At 41.0% G+C, this 15626-nt stretch overlaps 1 protein-coding gene across 5 annotated transcripts in view; it reads right to left on the bottom strand.

Annotated features, from left to right (window-relative positions):
* Positions 1-15626, bottom strand: part of RAD51B (RAD51 paralog B) — a 428423-nt gene that overhangs the window by 201886 nt on the left and 210911 nt on the right. The gene's annotated exons all lie outside the window — the stretch shown is intronic.

Here is a 15626-nt window from a genome sequence, read left to right as displayed (position 1 = left end):
CCAGGAAAGGGGGGAGGGAGAAAAAAAAAAGCCCACAGAAAGGCTAGAAACAGCTGCCTTTTCCTGGCTCCAGTGCAGAGCATTAGAAAGAGCCTGTCCAGCCTTTCTCATCTTCCTTTTCAGTGAAACTTCTTGAAGGGGTCACCCTCAAGCTGTTGGTCTTTGCCCTGAGGGGAGGTGAAAAAGAGGACAGAGCAGAACTCGTCTGGCTCAATGGAACCTGCTTCCTTTAATCACAAAGACCTCCCTCCAGCTAATGAAGAGGAACTCTAAATGTAAAAAAGCATAATTAATGCTGCATTTTTGCATGCAAAAAGGTTGAGAAATTTAAAGTTGTGGCTCCCACAGTACGTGTAATTTGTTTGCATAGTATACAGAGGCAAGCCATTATATCCAAGGCAGGGAGAATTGTACTCGCTGTGGGAAACACTGCTAACGTGTGTCCTGACTTTTTCTATCATTCCCAATCAAGAGGGTGCATCAACAGCTGTTTCATTCACCAATTCTGGGCACATACTATCAGGCAGAGACTTCAGTTTTGAAGGGCAGCTTCACATCCTTACCCAAAGACCTAAGCCATTAAGTGTAACCAGACATCACTGTTTCCAAAGTCCATATAGCAAGGGGTGAATCTGAGTTTCTCAATTTCTTTCTGATTTATGTACCATTTTCATCTTTTAGGGCAAAGCCCAATATATTGTTTCCCAGCCAACGCTTGTCTATGGGCACCAAGCAATACCTTCCCTTTGCACTGTAATCTAGACCCGAGCAATGGTAGTTTCACGCAACAGTTGCACGGAGAAAAAGAGGGGGCAACTGTTATAAACATTAACTATCTTCACAATCCTTCCCTGAGGCAGGGAAGTAGCTATCATCTCAATTTTAATATCCTCCTTTTTAAAAATCATTGAAGGAAAAAGATAATAAGGAACTGTGGGTGCTCACATGCCAGGGCTCCAAATGGAGAAATGCAAATGCTACATACTGATCCTATCTGCGCCTTTGTTCCCTCATCTGTGAAACAGCATTTGTTACCTTTAGTCAATAAATAGTATATGTATATAAAAAGACACCAGCAACAAATAACCTCAACATCCTCCGTCTCCAAAGAAATCCAAATTATTATCAAAACCATGGTTTTCTACAGTATGTAAATGGTTTGGTTTTGCGGGTATTTGTTTTGTTTTGTTTGTTTTCACAAAGGATAACCTCTGTAGTCATTACTAGCTGTAATTGTTAATTTGTAACTAAATAGATAGGATCTGACTACTACTAGTAGTCAAAGAGTAAATAAAATACCTTATTTTAAGCTAAATCAGATAAACCCCATTTCTTTTCTTCTTAACCATAAGCTTCCTGAGACTAACTGCCCCAGGCTATACTTACTAAGAAAATCTCAAACGTGGATTATTGGCTAAGTATTAATGAGCATTGAACTTGTTGATTTGCCTTTATGTTTCCTTGAGCAGAGTCAACCTAGTATAGTTACCCTGTAGTTTTCATTCTGCTTTACAACTCCTCCTGTTCACTGCCAGTGTAACGATCAGCATCAGCGTTACAAACCGATTCTGTCTTTTGTGTTGCAGGACAGGTGGTCCCTCAGCACATTCCCACACATTCCAAATATTTTAAGTGTTCCACATCTGTTGTCTAAAACATTTTTATCTCCCTGCAAGAACAGTAGGAGATGAAAACAAAAAGGTATGTATAATGTCATAAAACATTTTATGCCACACAAACTCTGTCATTTCAATGAGATGATAAATATCAAAAAAGAGCTCAACCTTTATTTGTTATACCATATAGCTATTAAAAGTTCTCACAGAGAAGATTAACTTATGACAGCTTTAATAGCCCAGATGATAAACCTGAGTGCAGATGTGCCTTTTTTTTTCAGTATCTGCAGACCTATGGGAAATTTTTTAAAATTAAAGAATTAACATGACTTACACATTTTCTGACCACTCTACTTAAAAAAAAAAACCAAACCAAACATCTCCCATGTATGTATAAACAATCTGGGTGGAATTTTCATAAGTGCTCAGTGTTGGCCTATAGCAGGTAGGGAAACAAATGCTTCCTCCCCCTCCCCGGAACGAATCTGATCAGATATACTTTAAAAACATACGGCTGCAAGTGGTTCTTCTTGCTGATGAAACAGAACCACTGGTCAAGATTTGAGGCCAGGAAATTACAAGCAAAAAGTGCACCTCAACTACCAAGCAATCCTTAGGAGGCAGAAAAAAACTGCCTGGGCTGCAACTGGGATAGGTGGTGAGGGCTAGCATTTCTGCTCCTGCTGAAAGTGGTGTGAAGTGGCAGCAGCTACCAGGAGTTGGGAATCTGGTTTGCTTCTCAGTGCAGAAGCTGGCATGCCTCACTTTACCAGCCCTGCAGCTCCACTGGGTACTGGCGTTGTTACTGACAGTGACAGGAGACTGTCCCCTGCTGCATGACCAATGTCATTTCCAACAACATAATGGCATTCCTTCCAGTACTTTGCCGGCATGACAACAACAGCTAGGAGAGCTGATGCCTCCTCATATGAGATTCCAGCAGTACAAATGTGATCTCCATAGCTATGCAATATAAACAAATGCACAGTTCTTTATTGTTGCTAGTGGTGGTTCATTTTTTAAATGAAAAAGAAACCCTGCATTCGAGCTACTGAGAAATGTTACGGGATCTCTGTGGGACAGACCTAAGACTATATGCCTCAGGGAAAATGATGCCACTGTGCAACGGTGTTCAAACAAAGCACTACCAGAACATGCAGCAAATGTCGTGGTACTTCCCTTGGGGCCAGGACTTGGGCATTTTAAGCAAACTTGCCTCAGTTAATTTTGGCAGACAACTACCTTTGTCCAGCCCTAAACCAATGCTGACTGCAAGGCACAGTATCTCGTCAGTACATAACGGCAACATGATGCTGGATATGAATGAGGATGTAGACAACTTCACCGAAAACTGGATATATTGCAAGTGGAACAGATCCATGAAGGGGAGGATTTTAGCTTAAACTCAGACCTGCTCACCATAAACTCCAGGAGGCCTCCACCACCCTGGTACTATAGCGAGAAGTGGAAAGACAAGAGAAAGACAAGCGGGACAGCTGTGCTGAGGCGCATCAGTGGGCACCACAATGGGAGCCCGAGAGATGAGAATTGTGGGAGTTTCACTTGACTTGTAAATCCTACCTTTTGAAAAGCAATTCTGCAGCACAGATGTTAGCATGCTTAACTCTGCCAAGCAAGAGGCTGCCAAAGGCTGAAAGATCACTGAGAAGTTAGAATAAAAATTACTTTCAATTATGTACAAAGATCTATTTTTCATTTTTATTGTGGAAAGAATTTCACCTGCCAAGAGGATAATTTTAGAAGAAAATTCAGCGTGTCCAAAGGAGCTCATACAGTGGATTTCAGTGAAATGCCTGCTAACAAGGTCTTGTACTTGTGAATACACTTTCTACATTTTTAAACTCTACTGATTTCCTTTAAAGAAAAAAAATCATGCAAAGGTTAATATATTTTCACTGGTATTACAGGACAGAAAATATCCTTCTTAATCTTGTTCTCTCTTGTTTGGAAAGGCCTGGACTATATTCCAGTATGCACATAAAGCATTAACATGTCAGTGGATGACTTTACAAAAACAGAAAAGCTTTAGAGGCATATGCTGGCTCCTCAAAAGTGCCCTATTCTCTCTGCAGTCCACATAAAAAACTTACTTTTCAGGATCTCTTTAGACTGTGAGTGCTTCAGACAGTCTAACGAACACTTGGTCAGGAAGCACTTGTATGCAATTACATGATTATTGTAAAACCTGGGACATTCTCTAATGAACAGTGTGAGACTTCACAGGTAAGCTTAAGCTGGCTTCAGAGCAAGGGGGATTCACCTGGCACCAACAAATCATTTCTGATACTTGAGAGATCACCTGGGTTCCCTCGCAAACTTTTGGGTGGTATCATCTTCTGGCTAGGGTTTCACTAGCTCTTCCTTGTTCAACCAGTTGTTTTCACTTCCACAGCAAACTCCTCCGAAAAGCCCAGTGGTGCAGAGAGTAGCAGCGGTTACTAAGCAAGGGACAGTCTTTCCTCAGAAAACTAGGTTTGATCCTGTTTCTTTGCATGCTATTGCCACAGTGATGTTAAGTCACTGATGATCCCATAGCAACATCAAGAATTTTAAACTGGAATCTGAACAGTGGGAGGAGATGGAGAAGGAACAGGGCAGGCTCGGCCTCTCAGATTTGCTCTGCAGTCCTGGCAATCTCCAGAACTTGCCAAAGAAATTATATGAGAAATATCCAAGACATAAATACAGTTCGAAACATCACACATTCTCATTACTCAACCACACCTTGCAATACTTGGTGTTCCTAAAATTTCAGTTTCTGGAGTCAAGTGATTATGGAAAAAAACCCATAGTTTCCTATGCAGCCTTCTCCCCTCTCCTGCACCCAGCATATATCCATTCCTCTGCCTCCAAGCTGGAGAGTGGCTTGAAGACAGTCTGATTGCATCCCCAAAGCTTAGGAGTGAAGTAGTAAATAAAACGATCTCCCAAATATATATCTTTTAAATCTCAGTTTTCTTAGCTTAATGTGGAAGGCCAATCCTAGTATTTCTGGCAGTATTGATGTACTTTAACAACTTCAGGTAATACATTGATTTGCTATTTCAATTTAAAATGCATGATACAAATGTAGCATCAATTATCATGTGACTGTAAGTAGCCAACTGAGGTTGCTATGTATTTTGGTCCTGTCTAGCTGCAGCACAACAGATACACAGTTTCTCCTTATCTGCAATGAATTCCTGTAAATCTTTTAAGATTTTTTTCTGTATGTTTCAGCTGAGACCAGGTAAGGCAGCAGATAACACCAGGCAGAGCACTCCAAACTTGTGTCTTATTTCCCATGCTAGAAACTTTCACAATTTTAAAAATTATTATTATAGAAGACAGACAATAAACAGCTGTAAAGATAGCAAAGTCATCAATTCGCCAACCTCCTGCAGCTCCAGGACAAGCTATGAATGTTCTTACAATTTTCATTTCTAAATGGTTTCTCAGAACTGAAGGCAGACATCTCATATAGTAACTTTACTAAGTTCTCTCCTGACACGATCTCTGGAAAAACAAATAGCACCTACAAATATTAAGGATTGTTTCCCCATTATTTTCAGCATAAAAGCACGTTATTATGGTTTGGTCAGGGGCCTACACTACTTGAACCAACTTAGTCTGTCACTCTACTCTGTCCCTTCTCCCGTCTTCCAGGAAAATGTTAAACAGCATTGGCCCCAGTAGTGACCACTGATGGAGACCACGAGCTGCCAGGTGGAATCTGAATGACTGACGGCTACTCTCTGAGCTCAGAGGTCCTGCTGATTTCCCACTACCTTGTAGGTTGGTCATCCTTCTAGTCTACTTCTCTCTAATTTTACTGCAAGGACACTACAGCAGACTATGTCAAAGACTTGCTAAATGCAAGATCAAAGCACATCAGCTGCTCTGCCCACCTCCACCAGGCCAGTCATCTCATCATACAAGACAATCAGACTGGTGAAGCATGATCTGCCCTTGGTAAATCCAGGCTGGCTGTTTCCAGTCACCTTCTTACCTCCACGTGCCTAGAAACCTTAGATGAGATTACTTGTCCTTGTATTAATTCTGAAAGAATTCTGTGGGTTTGGTGTCTTAACACAGAATGAAAGACAAAACCCACCTATACTCCAGCTAAACTTAAACATCTGTTTAAAATACTGATAGGTTTGATAGATGCTTAACTAAATAATGTCAATTCCCTACTATTCAAGCACAAATTGGCAACACTTGCAAGTAAAACAGCAAGCTGCAAACACAGGTGTTTTTTTAAAGAAGAAGAAAAATCTTGTTATAAATAAGTTCACTCCAAAACTGAGAATATTATGACAGTATTTAGGATGACTGGGTAGATAAACGTTAGTGGATTCAACTGTCTGTCCATACAGTCAGAGGAAAAAAACCCCACATGCTTATTCTCCTTTAGCAATCCTCCTGAGGTACTAATGTACTTGTCATGGGAACTAACTGTATAACCTTATCCATCCCTTTCTCTGTGAATACTGTACTTTAAAAAAACTAATAATTTGAGAAGCATAAAAAGATTGAGAGTGATGATCAGGTGTGTGAATTTCTGCACACTCATGTACCAGAAAATTGGCTCTGCATTGAGACACTAAGTACTTTTTATAGACAGGTCCAGATGTTAAGCAGACAGCTCTGATGCAGGTTTCCTTCTGCTCATCCTGCCAAGGATTTTGTAGCCTCTGAACAAATTCAGGAGCTGTGATGGGATTGAATTTCCATGCTTAGGTCAGCTCCTGGCACTAGTAGATGCGACAAACGATGTGACAAACTGCACGTGATGTTTTGGTGAGGATTTAGACTTTCCTTTATAGCTAATAATATGGTCTGCAATGCTCAGAATCTCCTACATTTCACTAGAGGCCTCTCCTTTTAAAAAAGAGTGTGGAGAGGAGAGCCACAGAAGCCCCAAGCTACAGCAATTATTATTGAATTTTCCAACCCCACATAAAAATTGGACAGTGTAGGCAGTGAGCATAAAGGATTAAGTAGTGGGTTTGCATGGCAAGGTTTTGGTAGTCACGGGGCTACAGGGGCGGCTTCTGTGAGAAGATGCCAGAAGTTTCCCCCATGTCCAATGGAGCCAACGCCAGCCAGCTCCAAGACGGATCTGCCGCTGGCCAAGGTGGAGCCGGTCAGTGACTGTGGTAGTGCCCCTGGGATAGCATATAAGGAATGGGGGGGAGGAAGTATCTGCGCCAGCAAGAGAAAGGAGTGAGACTATGTAAGAGCAACAAGTGTGCAGACCCCCAGGTCAGTGCAGAAAGAGGGGAGAAGGTGCTCCAGGCACTGGAGCAGAGATTCCCCTGCAGCCCGTGGTGAAGACGATGGTGAGGCAGTCTGTGCCCCTCAGCCCACGAAGGTTAACAGTGAAGCAGATATCCACCTGCAGCCGTGGATGACCCCATGCCAGAGTAGGTGGATGCCTGAAGGAGGCGGCGACTCCATGGGAAGCCTGCACTTGGAACAGGTTTGCTGACAGGACTGGTGACCCTGCAGAGGACCCAGGCTGGAGCAGTCTGTTCCTGAAGGACTGCACTGCACCGCATGGAAGGGACCCATGCTGGAGCAGTTTGTGAAGAACTGCAGCCCATAAGAAGGACTCACATTGCCGAAGTTCATGTGGAAATGTCTCCTGTGGGAGGGACGCTACAGCAGAGCAGGGGAAGAGTGTGAGGAGGAAGCAGCAGCAGAAACAACTTGTGATGAACTGGCTGTAACCCCCATTCCCCTGAGCTGCTCAGGAGAAGGAGGCAGAGGAATCAGAAATTAAGTTAAACCGGGGAAGAAGGGAGGGGTGGGGTGAGGGTGTTTTTCTGATTTGATTGGTAATAAATTAATTTCCCCAAGTCAAGTCTGTGCCCAAGACGGTAATTTCCGAGTGATCTCCCTGTCCTTATCTCAACCCACGAGCCTTTCGTTATAGTTTCTCTCCCCTGTCCAGTTGAGGAGGGGAGTGATAGAGCTGTTTTGGTGGGCACCTGGCATTCAGCCAGTGTCAAACCACCACACACCATCATTCAAAATAACACAGAAGAGACTGGCCTAAGAAAAGGCCTCAGTCTAAAATGTTTTTTTTAAGGACTTACATAATGTCCCCTGGAGTTTCAGTGGCATTCTCATTGCTCACTTCTAGTGAGAGTGTCTACAGGGCAGCAGCAAGGGACCTTTGAGAGATACGCTTGATTCCAGAGAGGAAGTGACAGAAGTCAGCAAGTCCTCCCACTAACGGAGCATGTTCCCTGGTATGGATGTTATTGCCAGTGCTCCACTAAAGTGAATCCTGGAGCTGAAAATCCCACCTCCACAAACATGGTGATCCACCTACTCAGTTCTTTGCAAACTGCAAAAGACTTTGCTAAATTAGTTACACAACAGAATTTCAGGTGACCACACAATTCTGAGCTGGAGGCACTGACTGCACATGTATCTACAGTGTTTCTCTCCTAACTCTACCAAGCAGGATTTGTGCTATCCACAGGTTAGAAATGCATTTAGATTTCACAGCTGCTTAGCCTCCAAGAGCAGGCTCCACATACACTACTTCCACTATTTCTGCTGAGCTGTTCCACAAGAGATTGCAGCACTTGCCTTTCCCACTTTCTGCCCAGCTGGCAGCAATTCACTATAGCTGGGTGTCAAGCCACTGGATGCGCACAGTCCTGCAGCACTTCTCCCCAGCAGCAGAGCCTACTGACAGCTTCCTCACTCACTACACTGGCTTTCCAGTGAGCACTGAAGTTCACTGTCCTTATTTTCAAGCAGGCCTGTATCCATAATCCAGTGTGTCTGAAACAACTTCCGAGGTCCAGAATGAAAACACCGTTTAGCAGCCCCACTCCAGAGGTAAACTATATCCTCTACACTAAAATTCATCTGTGCAACTTCATCCTTCTTGACTTTGAGACTTCAAAATTAAACCCTGGACTTCACAGTTTCACCACCTTCTAGGCCAAATGCAAAGAACATTGCTTTGGACAGAAATACTTTTTAATGTAGACAGCGAGCAGTATGTACATTTACATCAAAACCTCACCATAGGTAGACTCCACATTGTACAGACAGTTGTTCTTTTGTAGAAAATGGGAAGAAAGAGTAACTTACAAAAGAGAAACACTACCTAGCACACAACTGGAAGTCAGTCTGCTCACACAAAATTTAAAAAACCTGCAACTTGGGTTGAAAAGTAGCTGTGTTCATGTAAATGAAAGATGGTGAAAAAGGCTTGCTGAAAGTACCATGTCACACCAACCTAAGCTGGTAATGAATAGTACCACATGACACATGAAAATAGTACTATATACCATGTGAAAAAAATAATACACTGATTTGGTCTGTTGCTTTCACCAGGGAAATGGCTACTTGGCTGACAACTATGCCACTAGCACCCTGCAAGGACTGTTTCCTAGGTTGTGATATATCACTATCCTTTCTATACTAGTGTTGCACTGGAACTTCTGAAGATTCAAAAAACAGAACTGGAGGTGACTTACTAAGCTGCACATCCAGTGGTCTGAAGCATGTGACTGTCAGTACAACATAATTGCCAGAAAGTAAAGGAAGTTTAGTCATTGACCAATGCTGTCATTCCAGGCATTCCTACTTCATATATACTTTTAACCCATCCTCTCCAAAAAGCAGCACTGTGACTTCACCATCTGTCTTGGAATCAGTGAAGCCAACTGACTTCAGCTTCTGACAAGCAAGTTCATTCTGCCTAATGTGACAAAAGAGAAACACAATGGGAAGACCATCCATCCCACATAACAAAAACAGGTAACTGCTGCTTTACCACCTCTTCTGGAGCTAACTATTCTACCTTAGGCATAAACTCCAGGATTTGATTATATCATCACTTTGAAAGAATTCAAATTTCTGCAGACTCAGGTTAGGAGTATGTAAAACAAATAACGTGAACACTATGATGGGAGTACAATCCCAGGGAAATTCCATGTATGCTCTCAAGCAGAACTTGTACCAGCAGAACTTGTACCATGGTTCTGAGCTCCTGACTTTGAAAAGCAAATGAACGAGAACACTAAAAAGTAGAACAATCACGATATTAACTTTGTTACCAAACAACAGCGCAATTAAAGATAATATCAATGTGACATATATAAGAAAGGGCTAAACATGGACTATGTAGTGTCTTAGTGAATGTGGCTAAACAACTTGATTTTATTCTTTGTGAAACCAACTTCAAATTTTGCCCTTACATAAGCTCTCAGAAAAGCTCTACATTGGTAGGAAGTTTCTGTAACTTAAAAGGTGGTCTAGGTGAACTGAATGTCAGATTCAGAGCTAACCCACAATGGCACAGAGCCATCTCACAGAAGCTTACATGCAATCTCATGCGTGAAGCAAAAGTGTCAACAAAAAGTTGAAGGCCTGATTAATGTAGAAAGCTTAACTTCCCCTGTAAAACAGAGTCTGGAGAAGTGGAAAGATATATTTAATATCTGCACATTTTCAACCCAGGAGAAAAATACAAAAGCATATGTAGAATTGCTCTTTGAGGATGCTGCATGAAGAAATACAACTAACCTACCACCAAACCACAGGAGACCTGGAAAGTAGGTGGCAGGAGACCTGCAAAGTGTAACAGTGGCAGTGACACTATGTAGAGTTTCTGAAATAAATAGATAGGAAAAAATGGTTCCTTTCTTCTAAGGGCAATGCCCATGACCACTTTATAGAGGATGAATCTCACATTAGTGAATTTAAGAGGCTGGTTTGCCATCATTCAGACAGGAATGTGCTCTATATATTCATTTGCAATATACATTACATCTTCTATAATTCTAAATAAAACAACAGTCTTCATTTAATTATCATGCTATAAACATGATAAAAAGAAAACCATTTAGGAAGTATTAGTTAAGAAAGTGCCTCCTGGATACTGTTGATCATTACAACATTCTGTAAACTCCATTACTGTCGGTGGTGGTGCACATGATGAGAATTATCTTGCATGTTTATATACTTAGACAAACAAATCTTTCAGCCAGAAAAAAAATGGAATGTCCATATATATAGAACAGAATCATAGAATCATTTAGGTTGAAAAAGATATCTGAGATCATCAAGCCCAACCGTTAACCCAGGACTGCCAAGGGTTCCAAGCAGTTCCATCAACTCCCTGGGCAGCCTGTTCCAATGCTTGAACACCCTTTCAGTGAAGAAATGTTTCCTAATATCCAATCTAAACCTCCCCTGGTGTAACTTGAAGCCATTTCTTCTTGTCCTGTTGCTTGTTATCTGGCAGAAGAGACCTACCCACACCTGCCCACAACATCCTTTCAGGCAGTTGCAAAGAGTGATAAGGTCCCCCGAGCCGCCTCCTCTCCAGGCTAAACCACCCCAGTATAGTACCTCCTGGAGGCCAACAACTCTTCCAAGTCTTTTATGTTGGTTCTAATGGATGAGCTTCAGCTCTCTCAGCCAAAGTAATTACTGGAAGAGATTTATAATTTCTTGAACTAGATAACCAGAATGGACTGTTCTTTCCCTAACGTCTAACATATTTTTTTTCAGTAAGGAAGACTAATCCTTAAAACAATCTGTAAAAAATATTGAATGAAAATGAATCATATGAAATTAAATAACTGGTTCTGCAAATGAGTAATAGGATTTTAGTGATTTATTTTGGAACAATAAATATGCAGGTATAAATTTTGACCTTGCTAGTAGCATCAATATAGGTAAAATAAAGCTCATAATACGTGGTCAGCTCAAAAATGAGGTCATGTAACAATTTCACCATGCACTTCCATGCAACAAGTCAGCCAACAACATCAAGCTAGTATGGAAACACAGCAGAATTTGTTGAGAACTCAAGAAAGGCACTTATCCAACTAGTTAAACACAATTTGTTGTTAAAGTGACATCTCATGCAATCAAAAGCCAGAAACTGAAAGCACTCTCTTGTACTTGCTCACTTTACAAAAGCGGGGTATTTGGATTCAAAGCTTTGCTCCTAACTGCAGATTTGTATTACAGCTTCCTAATTTGCACCTGTGGATAGGTACATGCACTCAGCTGTTCCGGCAGGCAGCAGGATTTGTAGGGACATCACTTGGTGACAGATTTGGGCCTAGTGGCTTAAACAGTTTTGTATCTCTAGTTTCGAGCCATTTCTGGTGAACAGAAGCATATCAACACCTTGGAGCCATAACTAACCTACATCCATACCCACCAAATCAAATGAACAACTTGTATACTCTACATTCCAGCACTGACTATGCTGGTAATATTCCCTAACCAAAGCCAGTTAAAAAAAAAATAAAATCAAAAATATCTGATTTTTAAAATCAATCCATTTGCTAAACGTTTTGTGGGAACACGTACATGCCGGTAAATCTTCTGACAGACACAGTTCACGTTGATACCTGCCAAGCAGATTTCCTGTAGAGCTCTGCTGCTTTTTAGCTCACCCTCTGGCAGCCTGCCCAAAGGATGGCTTCAAATCAATGACCCAGGACTTCCAAGGGAACAGCTTAGGAGATGTTAAGAATGTGGGAGAGATTCCATGTACACATTTTTCAAATAATATGTTGCAACTCTAAGCAGACACTTAAATTTTTGTCTTTCCATTCCAGTTAGAAATTTTTTTTGAAAACTCAGGAATTATTGCACAACAGAAATGTAATTTACCAGCCACTCCTATTACAAAGAACCACAGGCTTAATCCTCTACTGGAAAGCAGATCAAATGCCTCTCAACTGCACTTCCCCTTTCCATCTCTTCTCCCCACTATTAAATCTTCATAGTTACCTGGAATCATACTGTAACTTTTAGTTTGAGAAACTACCATATAAGTGTCTCCCAGGTCATCTGACAGTCTCCTTATTCTGACATCTGATCGTTGTTGGCTGGGACAATTCATAAAGACTGCTAATGCTATAACTAAATAGCTTTCAAGAGGGATGAGGCCATTTGCAAGACCAATTTACATTATTAAAGGTGTGACAGAAACTGAAGAACAGTGGTATTGCATCTCTGACAAATTTATCAATCTTTACTTTCGCTTAGGTATTGACATAACGTACCTCTAGAGTACCTTAGAAAGAACTGGTACTTACTAATATTCCCATAGTATTTGACCCTAAATGTGGACATACTTTGTACATGTAATATAGGGACAGCTATGGCTCAAACATTAGTTGCCATGCAAAGGCAATAGCAAAGACAACATAATGCCTAGGAAAAGCTGCCCAAATTCTGTAGGGATACTAACAAACTTTACCACATCTAGGACTGTTCCTGGGATCTCACCAGGCAAGGTTAATATAATACTTCTTCTAAAGGCAAGCACTGCTAAAGAAAAATAGATTACTTGACCTATTCTAAAATAAAGGCTGGGTTTGTATGATCAGGTTTTTGAATTTAGCCAAGACATGTTATACCCTATCTCTTGTGAGAAGCACCACAGGAATTTCAGTGAATTCAAAAGGTATAAATAACAGACATGCTTCAGATGAAAGACAGTATTTCAACAAAAACAGTGCCTCTTTATGTCACTCCCAGTGCCTGTCTCAATGCTAAACTAGCAGGAAATAAGATGCTTACTGAACAACCAACGCTATTCTGTGACCAATAAAAGTTTTTCATGCTGGTTTCAGCCCAGTCCTACTTTATTTACAGGATATGGCAAGATTAGAGCCAGAGGCACCATGGTCATTTGTCCATTAAAACTCACAGCTATCTATAGCAAGAACACATTCATGAAAAATTGAAATTAGTCATTCTCTATGGCTTCTCTAGATTTTCTCTTTAGATGTAGTGACTTATTTAAGCAATAGCCATTCCAACTTTGATGAAATTGCAAAAGTTACAAAAAAAGTTTTCAAACTACAGTAATACATTTGTATTAGTACGCTCTCCAAAGGCATTACTGTGGGGTTAAACCTAAAATAATACAACATACCTTGCTTTGAGTTTGGAAGTGCACAGTTGCTGTTAGACTCTCATTTACAGAATGGAGACTGGTACGAAAGCCATGGCCAGTGCTCATCTGCATGTCCTACATACAAATGTAAAGGCAGGTAGCTGATGCAGCCTTGTATGAGGACACTGCCATTAGTGTAACACACACCAGCTTTAGTCTTACCCTTGACAACATATAGCAATAGTGCTGAGTTTGGTTAACATAGCTGTATGGTATCTTCTCAGTTTAAACAGAGATGGAAGAATAAATAAGGCACTGTAAAGGACTTTGCCAGACCATAAATGTCATATCCAAAGCAAAATACATGCAGTTTATGAATCAGTTTGGAATATAATGTTAGAGACTAAGGTATGTATTGGCTGCAAAAGAGCCAGATTGTTCTTACTCTAGCCATTATACTGTCTGATTTTTTTCTTCCTCAGAGAAAAAAAAATCGTGGAAAAAAGAAAGAAAACAAATAGCCAGAGTGCTTCTAGCAGAACCCTAGTGTGCTCAGTCTGTTGTTTCATTGTCTACAACTACAAGCTCACTACTTTCAGGAACAAACAAGGAGAAATATGAGTTCATTTACTGCACAGAATTATGCAGTGAGATATACATAGAAACAGACTCATTCCCATGTAAAAATGAGTGCTTTCTGGGCCCCACACAGCAACATATCAAACTCAAAACACATCAGACCGTTAGTGTTAATATTTATATCAATGTGGATAATTGCTCCAGAATGGAAGAATCCTGTTCTTAAATTATTCTAAAGGCTCTTATAGCTCAGTTCTGCTCTCCTTTTTAAAGCTGGCATAGCTAGTGGCTACACAGCAGTGGCTCGCTGTAGAGGACATGCACCATTTCAGCATTGGCTTGGAGGAATGTGTTGTTTGGGATGCACATGTTCTCCATTTGAGCAAATCACGAAATATTTATCAACTCAGCTATAACTATTTCCCTCTCATACTGGACAGTGTTGGACAACAGAAAGGAATGTTAATGACTTGACTATTCATTCTCTTTATAGGCCTCATTTAATTGATTAACATCACATCAAATATACATGTGCGGGACTTGCGAGTCCCACCTGCTCCAGTACAGTAGGAAAATCTGTTACGTGTGTTAATTTTCCCAGCGGAAAACTACATGCCACTCTCTCTGCAAGGTAAAGAGCTACATTTCTTTCAAAACTGACTATCTAGATTCTTCTTATGCAGCTGGTTCCCAGAGGTAAAGAAACTGCAGTCCCAAGGGATCTGAAGTGCAACTGAATTTTCAGATGCTTGTAGTAGTATCTTCACTTTTCTTCTACAGCTCTCCCACTCCCACTCAGGGCAAGACTACATTTTATTAGCTTCAGTAAGGTTCCACACCAAAGTAATGTTTCCCAGCATCTACTGTGCCTGCTGCCTTGTCCAAACTAGCTTCTAATAAATTGACTTCACGATTACCCAACAGCAAAAATTCTCTATGGCACAGAAAGTAATAACAAGGTGTATGCTCCCCTTAAAAGATTTTATCAGTGATGTAATCTCCTAGCACAAAGCTGCCTCACACATTCGGGTGTGGGGCAGGGGGGTGGGGCAAGGGGGAGATAAATTATGTGAGATCAGCACCAAACCTTGCCTCATCTCCCAGGGGTGATGAATCATGCACCCTGTTCAGAATAAACACATCCTCAGTGAAGGGGACTTTTGGGTGGACCAGAGGGAAAACACCCTGGTTTTTAATGGGAAGATTCTGTTTGTAGATGCAAGCCCAATGCATAAAGAGAAAAAAAAATTAAGTCACTATTCTGCGATTAAATTGCTGTCCCAAGTTTATCTCAAACTCTCTCACTAAAACCAGGTTCATTTTTTCCCCTTTGTAATCCAGTTTTTAAAGTGTTCAGATTAGCATTTAGCTTTGCCCTGGAAACATCTTGTTGCTCTCCATAGTGTAGCTAATAGCCAGTTACTACATAGGAATGCGTATTTTGCACAACCAACCACTTTATTTTTGGATGGCTTAAGGAAGAAGATACGCCAATGGCAAGGGAAGGAAGAAGAAAGAAAAAAATTGGG

The sequence above is a fragment of the Falco biarmicus genome, chromosome 7 (genome assembly GCF_023638135.1).
Source record: "Falco biarmicus isolate bFalBia1 chromosome 7, bFalBia1.pri, whole genome shotgun sequence".
NCBI lineage: Eukaryota > Metazoa > Chordata > Aves > Falconiformes > Falconidae > Falco > Falco biarmicus.
Note: the sequence above shows the minus strand (reverse complement) of the source record. Positions and strands in the feature narration are given on the sequence as shown.